The sequence below is a fragment of the Siphateles boraxobius genome, unplaced genomic scaffold (assembly GCF_051911475.1).
Source record: "Siphateles boraxobius isolate OS27281-9 unplaced genomic scaffold, OSU_SipBor_1 100, whole genome shotgun sequence".
Classification (NCBI taxonomy): Eukaryota; Metazoa; Chordata; class Actinopteri; order Cypriniformes; family Leuciscidae; genus Siphateles; species Siphateles boraxobius.
Genome location: NW_027508701.1, coordinates 1,147,501 through 1,158,300, shown reverse-complemented (window position 1 = coordinate 1,158,300; position 10,800 = coordinate 1,147,501). Strand labels below are relative to the sequence as shown.

Sequence of the window (10,800 nt, the reverse complement as noted above, 5' to 3'; positions counted from 1 at the left end):
ACCGGTGGAACCAGGACCGGGAGGCTGCTTCCCAGTCATCGGAGCCATCAGCTTTGCGCAGCTACACAGGAGAACTTGTTCACTGTGTAAACGGCAATTATGAAAAGCTGTTTGGCAGGAAAGTGGTCCCCACGTTTTGTCCCCCTGCATGTTACACCGGTGAGAATTATTTTATATACTTTTTATTTTATCAACTTGCAATTTCTGTGTAACCTCCGTCTATATGTCAGATTTAACCCTATAGAGTCGATTGTATCATAATTGATATGCAAGTTTCTAAAGGACTCTAAATGATCAACATGATCAAAAATTTTTAGGAAACCTGGCCTCTGTCGTCTGATTGATTATAGTCTTTTAGTATAAATGTAAAAGTGTCCACCTTCAGCTCGTGCTTCACGTTTCTTTTCATTGTGAAACCTTTACTGATTTTATAAAGTAATTGTAAGAATAACTTTTATATTGTTACTAATATTTAATGACTAGTTACTAGACTGAAGCAGCTTGGGTTCACTTGATTAGAAAATCATGTTACATGTAAATATCAAAATGATCATCAGACTTTTCTCTCAATCATCATTGTATTGCATTTAATTTCATGTTTTGCCCACATAATTAAACGTGTTGGGCCTCTAAATAAAACTGTTTTGTTTTTTTTCTCCTTGATGATGAGCTCTATATTCTCACACTATATGAGCTACTACAAAAGCCTAATGTATCAAATATGATACACAACATTCTATTTAATTTCCGTTTGTTTATTGTTTTTATTTCAGGTGAGCTCATTGGAGTGCAGTATCTGTTCCAGCAGACTGGTCAGGCACTGCAGGACATGAATCCTGACTCTGAGCAGACAGCAGAGCTCATTGAGGACCTCAGTGTGGAGGAGCGAGATGAAGATGAGGGCTTCTGTGACATCAGCGAGGATCACACAATAGCAGATCCGGAGGCTGTTCTGTCACCACCCTCTTCCACACTGACACTGGGTTCTTCCACCCTGGTCACCAGCAGTGCCACACCTGTACTGGGCTCCACATCCCCTTCACTGATCCCTGACCCCAAACTTGTCCTCACACAGTCTCCTTCATCACCTGGACCCTCAGGGACTGCTGTCACACCTGTTCCCTCTGAAACATCTGTTTCAACTCTCCCCTCAGAGCCAGAGGATGCTGGTCAGGATGTTGATGAAGAAGAGACGGTAAATAATACTCTTTTGTATGTCTTTCAAATTAACTAGAATAATTATGATGAATTAACATCCAGTGCTTTAAATCCAGACTTTCCACATATTTTACATTTAAAAGTACAGCCTAAATTCATTTGTAAGCTGCAAATACACATCAAGTCAAGTCATCTTTATTCATTTGGTGCTTTGTAAAATGTCAAGAATGGCGCTCTCTGCTTTGTACTATACAGTGCTTTACGGTGATAAACAGGAAAGTAACACAATCAGTTATGGAATTATGCATTAGACAGATGTGATGTAATAATTGTATTGCATGTTTGTGTTTTTTAATAGGCTGTTGACTACCAAAATATCCCGGGTTATCAACATGTGGACCAGCTGGCAGAATATCTGGTGGATCTCCGGGACCACACAGCCCTCAGCCTGACCAACCAGGAAGCCAACACCATAATTGCTCTTTGGCAGAACCTGGATGACCGGGACAAGGAACGGGTGGTGTATGACAGTCGATGCCGAAAGAGACTGCTGAGTGGACGCTTCAAGGTCCCGAAGAAGCCCACTCACCCTGGTGTAGAGAGCACCACCAGATGTGTGCTGGGTGCAAGCAGCGCACCTGCTCAGTGGCCTGACTGTTGCCGTCTGGTGGAGACCATCTTCATCAGACTTTGCACTGTCCACCCAAGCCCCAAAAGAAAAGGCAAGGGAGCCCTGTCAAGATGGTCTCTGATCCTGCAAGACTATCGCAGGATAAGGCAGCTTGTACTGGGCAACAGCTTGGTGATGGGAGGAACATCCATGCAGCTGGTGGAGGTTAACCAGAACACCCTGATTCAGTGGTATAACAAAAGACATAAAAAGCAGGAGCTGTCTGTGCTGCTTCAGGGCATTCAGTTGCCTCAGCCCCTCCCTGAAGCTCATGAGCCTCTCCAGGTAGCCAAACGTCTACGGACTGAGCCAGAACAACCAGGGGAGCAGCACCAGTACAGGCTACCAGAGAGTACAGCTGGTCAGGCAAAGCAGAGGCAGACTTCTGTTGGGCGACCCCCTCTCAGACCCAAGGCACCAGCGCAGAGTCAGACGTTGCTGACACCATCTGCATCTGGAGCATCACTGCAGATGGTACCAAATATACTTATACCATCAGCACCAGGTTTCCAGGGTGTGCCCATGTTCCAGGCTGTGCCAATGTTCCAGGGTGTGCCAATGTTCCAGGGAGTGCAAATGATCCAGGGCATCCCAATGGCCCAGGGGATGCAAATGGTACAGCCACTGTTACAGCCAACAGCTGTACAGGGCACCCGCTTACCCGCTTCACCAGCTGCCAATCCAGACGCCATGCCCAAGAGACCCTACAGGAGAACCGTAGAGGCCAACACTTGCAAAAAAATGTGGGCAATTTAAAACAAGTGCTACAGGACATAGCCAGTACAGGGGCAGGGTGTACTGCCCACAGACTGAGACTGTTTCAAAAGAGGTGTGGTTGGAGGAAATGCGGAGAACCATTTCCAAATAATGTATATATTTTCATGTATATAGCATCATGTATATAGTGTAAACAGTTGTTTAAATAGTTAATACTTGTTGAATATTATTTAATTGTTTTTTTTAACGTTATTTAACATTTTAACTTTTTATTTCTTGTTTTTGAAAACCTATTTAACTCTTCATTTTATTTATTTATTTTTAAAACATGTTACCAGTATTTAACATTTTAATATTCATTACTGTTCTGTTGGCATGATTGGAAAATAAAAACAAATTGGCAAGTGATTTCTTTTTGACTTTGACTTTCATATAACACTAGTTCATCAGAACACTGCAACAATATAACATTTGTATATAAAAAATATAATTTATACATTTTTCTATTCTTGTGATTGACATTTTCAGCATATTAGTTACTATTTAATGGGTTGCATCTTTGTTCATTACAAATAACAGATTTGCAAGTGTCTTGTTTGAATGTAACCTAAAAAAATACTTAATCAGATCAATAATAATACAACAAGTACTAAATAATAACACTGTTCCATTGGCAATTATATATTTTTATGAAAGAATATCAAAGAAACACAACAAACAAATTACATATGTATATTTTATTAACACTGGAACAGTATGCATTCAAAAAGAATTTGCTTATTTACTTTTACTTTCATATAACACAATATTTCATCAGTACACTGCACCAATATAACATTTGTATTTAAAAAGATAATTTGTCCATTTTGTTATTCTTGTGACAGACATTCTTCATATTAGTTACTATTTAATGGGTTGCATCTTTGTTCGTTGCATAATAATGCAAATAACATTTTTTTTTTAATGAAAGAATATCAAAAAACAACAAACAAATTACATATGTATATTTTATAAACACTGGAACAGTATGCATTAAAAAATTTAGCTTATTTACTTTTACTTTATTATAACAATATTTTATCAGTACACTGCAACAATATAACATTTGTATATAAAAAATATAATTTGTACATTTTGTTATTCTTGTGAAACATTTTACAGCATATAAGTTACTAATTAATGATTTGCATCTTTGTTCATTGCATAATAATGCAAATAACATTATTTTTCATGATAGAATATCAAAAAACACAACAAACAAATTAAATATGTATATTTTATTAAAACGGGAACAGTATGCATTCAAAAATAATGATTATTTATTCAAATAATAAATATTACAAAAAGTTGTCTTTAGCTGGATTCGAACCCCGGTCTTGGTGCACACCTGCAATAGAAAACAGTGTGATATAAATGCGTGATTTTCACACACGAAGAAACCGGAAAATGTATCATAAGATCTATGCTAATGAAGGCATATCTTTGAACATCAAATTTCAGCCTTTCTTTTCTTCGTTTTTTCTTTCTCTTCTTCCCCCTCTCTTTTTCTTCCTTCCCCTTTTCTTCCCTTCTTCCCCACCTTTGTTGGACTATTGTTCCCCAGCTTGAACGCAGTGCCTTATCCATTAGGCCACTGGGGCTGTGAAAGTCCCGTCCTTATGTGCCCAGATTACTTTGGCTTTAGTGACAACAGCAGCATTGGCATTTAAACAAGACCATCACACAAAGTAATCCTGATGAACGACTACTTCGAACAGGCCACTGGGACATGATTCGCTTGCCCTACTAATTGTCCATCTCATTCAGGTGGCTTAGTCAATGAGGCGTTTGAACAGGGCATGCACACACAAACACACAGATTTTCTGAACGATCAAGCAGGATGTGTAAGTTGCTCTTTATTTGGGATAAAACAAGTACATAAATGAAGAAGCCTTAGCAGAGGATGGTTTCGGTCCATCGACCTCTGGGTTATGGGCCCAGCTCGCTTCCGCTGCGCCACTCTGCTCACCATAGAGGAGCTCCCATTCACAGGGCTTTTCAAAAAGACTTGCTTTTAGGCACACATGAAGTGCACATGAAGTGCACATGAAGTGACATCTGAATTGAGAAATGAAGTGGTTCTGTCATAAACGAGATCAGGAGAAAAATACAAAAGGTTTTAGCACATAGACATGATAGCTTTTCTTCAGGTAGGAACAGAGTAGGTTTATAAGTAAAGCAGTCTTTCAGGCTCGCTTGAAGTTCTCTTCTATCATCAATTAAACAGGTTAAAAATGCAGAGAGTTTTAGCACACAGCTGAGGGAACTGATCTTCAAGAAGGAACAGAAACTTTACATAAGAAATGCAGTCTATGATTTCGATAAATCAACCTCTGGGTTATGGGTCTAGCACACTTCCGCTGCGCCACTCTGCTAACCATAGAAGAGCTCCCATTCACAGCGTTTTTCAAAAGGACTTGCTTTTAGGCTCACATGAAGTGCACCTAAAGTGCACATGAAGCGACACATAAATTGAGAAATGAAGTGCCTCTGTCATAAACAAGATCAGGAGAAAAAAACAAATGGTTTTAGCACATAGACGTGATAGCTTTTCTTCAGGTAGAAACAGAGTATGTTTATAAGTAAAATAGTCTTAGCAGAGGATGGTTTCGATCCATCAACCTCTGGGTTATGGGCCCAGCACGCTTCCGCTGCGCCACTCTGCTCCTGGCAACTGCTTTGACACACCCTACTTTTTTCAAAATTACTTGCGTGTAGGCTCGCTTGAAATGCTCTTCTATTATCAATTAAAACAGGTTAAAAATGCAGAGTGATATTAAGTAAAGCAGTATATGGTTTCGATCCATCCACCTCTGGGTTATGGTTCCAGCACACTTCCGCTGCTCCACTCTTCTATAAACCACCCCAGATGGGACTCGAACCCATAATCCCTGGCTTAGGAGGCCAGTGCCTTATCCATTAGGCCACTGGGGCTGTGAAAGTCCTGTGCTCATGTGCCCCGATTACTTTGGCTGTAGTGACAACAGCAGCATTGGCATTTAAACAAGACCATCACACAAAGTAATCCTGATGAACGACTACTTCGAACAGGCCACTGGGACATGATTCGCTTGCCCTACTAATTGTCCATCTCATTCAGGTGGCTTAGTCAATGAGGCGTTTGAACAGGGCATACACACACAAACACACAGATTTTCTGAACGATCAAGCAGGATGTGGAAGTTGCTCTTTATTTGGGATAAAACAAGTACATAAATGAAGGAGCCTTAGCAGAGGATGGTTTCGGTCCATCGACCTCTGGGTTATGGGCCCAGCTCGCTTCCGCTGCGCCACTCTGCTCACCATAGAGGAGCTCCCATTCACAGGGCTTTTCAAAAAGACTTGCTTTTAGGCACACAAGAAGTGCACATGAAGTGCACATGAAGTGACATATGAATTGAGAAATGAAGTGGTTCTGTCATAAACGAGATCAGGAGAAAAATACAAAAGGTTTTAGCACATAGACGTGATAGCTTTTCTTCAGGTAGAAACAGAGTATGTTTATAAGTAAAATAGTCTTAGCAGAGGATGGTTTCGATCCATCGACCTCTGGGTTATGGGCCCAGCACGCTTCCGCTGCGCCACTCTGCTCCCGGCAACTGCTTTGACACACCCTACTTTTTTCAGAGTAGGTTTATAAGTAAAGCAGTGTTTCAGGCTCGCTTGAAGTTCTCTTCTATCATCAATTAAACAGGTTAAAAATGCAGAGAGTTTTAGCACACAGCTGAGGGAACTGTTCTTCAAGAAGGAACAGAAACTTTACATAAGAAATGCAGTCTATGATTTCGATAAATCCACCTCTGGGTTATGGGTCCAGCACACTTCCGCTGCGCCACTCTGCTAACCATAGAAGAGCTCCCATTCACAGCGGTTTTCAAAAGGACTTGCTTTTAGGCTCACATGAAGTGCACCTAAAGTGCACATGAAGCGACACATAAATTGAGAAATGAAGTGCCTCTGTCATAAACAAGATCAGGAGAAAAAAACAAATGGTTTTATCACATAGACGTGATAGCTTTTCTTCAGGTAGAAACAGAGTATGTTTATAAGTAAAATAGTCTTAGCAGAGGATGGTTTCGATCCATCGACCTCTGGGTTCTGGGCCCAGCACGCTTCCGCTGCGCCACTCTGCTCCCGGCAACTGCTTTGACACACCCTAGTTTTTTCAAAATGACTTGCGTGTAGGCTCGCTTGAAATGCTCTTCTATTATCAATTAAAACAGGTTAAAAATGCAGAGCGATATTAAGTAAAGCAGTCTATGGTTTCAATCCATCAACCTCTGGGTTATGGTTCCAGCACACTTCCACTGCTCCACTCTTCTATAAACCACCCCAGATGGGACTCGAACCCATAATCCCTGGCTTAGGAGGCCAGTGCCTTATCCATTAGGCCACTGGGGCTGTGAAAGTCAATGCTCATGTGCCCCGATTACTTTGGCTGTAGTGACAACAGCAGCATTGGCATTTAAACAAGACCATCACACAAAGTAATCCTGATGAACGACTACTTCGAACAGGCCACTGGGACATGATTCGCTGCCCTACTAATTGTCCATCTCATTCAGGTGGCTTAGTCAATGAGGCGTTTGAACAGGGCATACACACACAAACAAACAGATTTTCTGAACGATCAAGCAGGATGTGGAAGTTGCTCTTTATTTTGGATAAAACAAGTACGTAACTGAAGAAGCCTTAGCAGAGGATGGTTTCGGTCCATCGACCTCTGGGTTATGGGCCCAGCACGCTTCCGCTGCGCCACTCTGCTAACCATAGAAGACCTTCCATTCACATGGGTTTTCAAATGGACTTGCTTTTAGGCTCACATGAAGTGCACCTAAAGTGCACATGAAGCGACACATAAATTGAGAAAAGAAGTGCCTCTGTCATAAACGTGTAAGGAACTCAGCTTTTTGGAAATATTAATAATCAATAATATCTTGTTATTATTAATTATAAATATTTGGGTCAGTTAATTGGATTAACTTGATGTGGCTGAATTAATATTACAATCAATTAATCAGTTCTTCCAATGAACTCTTTTGATTATTAATTTATTCTAAGAAAAGGGTATCTTCCATGGCCACCGAAGAATAATTATTTCTTCGCCTGTAGTACTTTGAGCCAGTAGCAAAAACCGTGATCGTAAAGTGACTTGTATTGCAAACAAAACAGAACCAAATACATATTATGTACAAGTTTTATTAACTAAATATAGATATTTATATGAATATAAATAAACTAAACAACATACACACATGAATACATAAATAGGTTAGTGATAGGATGAAATTGGAAACCGGAAGAGGGTCTAAGAGAAGAACCATCAGAATTTCATTTTCACATTTCATTGAATTGAATACTTGCATTTGTAATGGGAACAATTCTTGAAGTTGTTGAAAATTGAAGTCGTTGATGGTTCCGGCAGTGTCAAGTGGAAGTTGGTTGAGCGTTCTCTTTCTCCAGGAACGCATCGCTGGTTTGGTCAAGGCCTGGGACTCTGTTGAGGCCACGCCGAGCACCCAGGAGAAGTGAGGAAGTCGGAAGGATGGGTGATTGGAGTCGTTGTTGGTTGGAGTCTTTGTTCCAAAACTTTTGAGATTGTCCTTGGTTCTTTGTGAGAGAGTCATCTCTCTCCTGCCTGAGCCCATATGTAGTTGGAATCGAGGCCTGCTGGGCCCTGGGGCCCCCGTGGAGGGGGAGGGGGTTCCCCAGAATCACCAGAACAGTGTTGCGGCTGGATGAAAGAACTAAGAGAGGGAGGTCACATGTGGACTGTCTCTAATAAGGCCTGGAGAAGATCCTCCCCTAAGGGTTGAACTCGACCAATCAGAAAGGGGACATGTCTGAGAGGGAATGTGGCTCTTAGTTGATTTACGGATCTTTGTCCCTAGCATGATTATACCTTCATTAATGCTAAAATAGCTATAACACATCCACACTGCATTCTAGAAGAAGGTGATGTACATCAAAGTGTGAGTCATTAAATGAGGATTAGTTAGGTAGGATGCATGGTACAGGTGAGGTTACATTGATCGTTAGTTGGTTGTATACCAGGATACATACCATAATATATACCTAATAGTACACGAGACAGTAAACCATTTACACTGTTTCTTTCACAGTTTTATGCATGTTCATTTATAGATCAGTTAGTCTGTAATTAATGCAGCAAAGTCTGTTTTAAAGAGGGTTTCTGTTTCATAGTCTCTCTCTTGAGTATGTGGCCACATTCCTCGGAGGTCGTAAAATCTCCTTATCATGCCCTGTAACATGGCACCGTTTCTGCCCTTGTGTTTGTTCATTTGGGCTGTGTGAGGAGTTTCATAAACCTTTGTATATAATGAATAATTAGTATGTGTCTGATTGGTCCATACCCTACAAACGAGATCAGGAGAAAAACACAAATGGTTTTAGCACATAGACGTGATAGCTTTTCTTCAGGTAGGAACAGAGTATGTTTTATAAGTAAAGCAGTCTTAGCAGAGGATGGTTTCAATCCATCAACCTCTGGGTTATGGGCCCAGCACGCTTCCGCTGCGCCACTCTGCCCACCATAGAGGAGCTCCCATTCACAGGGGGTTTCAAATTGACTTGCTTTTAGGCTCACATGAAGTGCACCTAAAGTGCACATGAAGCGACACATGAATTGAGAAATGAAGTGCCTCTGTCATAAACGAGATCAGGAGAAAAACACAAATGGTTTTAGCACATAGACGTGATAGCTTTTCTTCAGGTAGGAACAGAGTATGTTTATAAGTAAAGCAGTCTTAGCAGAGGATGGTTTCTCTCCATCGACCTCTGGGTTATGGGCCCAGCACGCTTCCGCTGCGCCACTCTGCCCACCATAGAGGAGCTGCCATTCACAGGGGTTTTCGAAAGGACTTGCTTTTAGGCACACATGAAGTGCACATGAAGTGACACATGAATTGAGAAATGAAGTGGTTCTGTCATATACGAGATTAGGAGAAAAATTCAAAAGGTTTTAGCACATAGACGTGATAGCTTTTCTTCAGGTAGGAACAGAGTATGTTTATAAGTAAAGCAGTCTTAGCAGAGGATGGTTTCGATCCATCAACCTCTGGGTTGTGGGCCCAGCACGCTTTCGCTGCGCCACTCTGCTCCCGGCAACTGCTTTGACACACCCTACTTTTTTCAAAATGACTTGCGTGTAGGCTCGCTCGAAGTGCTCTACTATTATCAATTAAAACAGGTTAAAAATGCAGAGCGATATTAAGTAAAGCAGTCTATGGTTTTGATCCCTCAACCTCTGGGTTATGGTTCCAGCACACCTACACTGCTCCACTCTGCTGCAAACCACCCCAGATGGGACTCGAACCCACAATCCCTGGCTTAGGAGGCCAGTGCCTTATCCATTAGGCCACTGGGGCTGTGAAAGTCCTTTGCTCATGTGCCCCGATTACTTTGGCTTTAGTGACAACAGCAGCATTGGCATTTAAACAAGACCATCACACAAAGTAATCCTGATGAACGACTACTTCGAACAGGCCACTGGGACATGATTCGCTTGCCCTACTAATTGTCCATCTCCTTCAGGTGGCTTAGTCAATGAGGCGTTTGAACAGGGCATACACACACAAACACACAGATTTTATGAACGATCAAGCAGGATGTGGAAGTTGCTCTTTATTTGGGATAAAACAAGTACATAAGTGAAGAAGCCTTAGCAGAAAATGGTTTCGATCCATCGACCTCTGAGTTATGGGCCCAGCACGCTTCCGCTGCGCCACTCTGCTAACCATAGAAAAACTCCCATTCACAGGGGTTTTCAAAATGACTTGCTTTTAGGCTCACATGCAGTGCACCTAAAGTGCACATGAAGCGACACATGAATTGAGAAATGAAGTGCCTCTGTCATAAACGAGATCAGGAGAAAAACACAAATGGTTTTAGCACATAGACGTGATAGCTTTTCTTCAGGTAGGAACAGAGTATGTTTATAAGTAAAGCAGTCTTAGCAGAGGATGGTTTCGATCCATCAACCTCTGGGTTATGGGCCCAGCACGCTTCCGCTGCGCCACTCTGCTCCCGACAGCAGATTTGACACACCCTACTTTTTTCAAAATGACTTGCGTGTAGGCTCGCTTGAAGTTCTCTTCTATCATCAATTAAAACAGGTTAAAAATGCAGAGAGTTTTAGCACACAGCTGAGGGAACTGTTCTTCAAGAAGGAACAGAACATTTACATAAGAAATGC

The 10,800-nt window shown here is 41.5% G+C and overlaps 3 non-coding genes across 3 annotated transcripts; all 3 read right to left on the bottom strand.

Moving 5' to 3' along the window:
• Positions 1-5,446: 5,446 nt before the first annotated feature.
• trnar-ccu (transfer RNA arginine (anticodon CCU)) lies at positions 5,447-5,519 on the bottom strand. The gene has a single exon. It is a non-coding gene; the product is annotated as a tRNA-Arg (tRNA).
• Positions 5,520-6,913: 1,394 nt separating this feature from the next.
• Positions 6,914-6,986, bottom strand: trnar-ccu (transfer RNA arginine (anticodon CCU)). Its single transcript has one exon. It is a non-coding gene; the product is annotated as a tRNA-Arg (tRNA).
• A 2,914-nt stretch (positions 6,987-9,900) lies between these two features.
• On the bottom strand, positions 9,901-9,973 carry trnar-ccu (transfer RNA arginine (anticodon CCU)). The gene has a single exon. It is a non-coding gene; the product is annotated as a tRNA-Arg (tRNA).
• Positions 9,974-10,800: the final 827 nt, after the last annotated feature.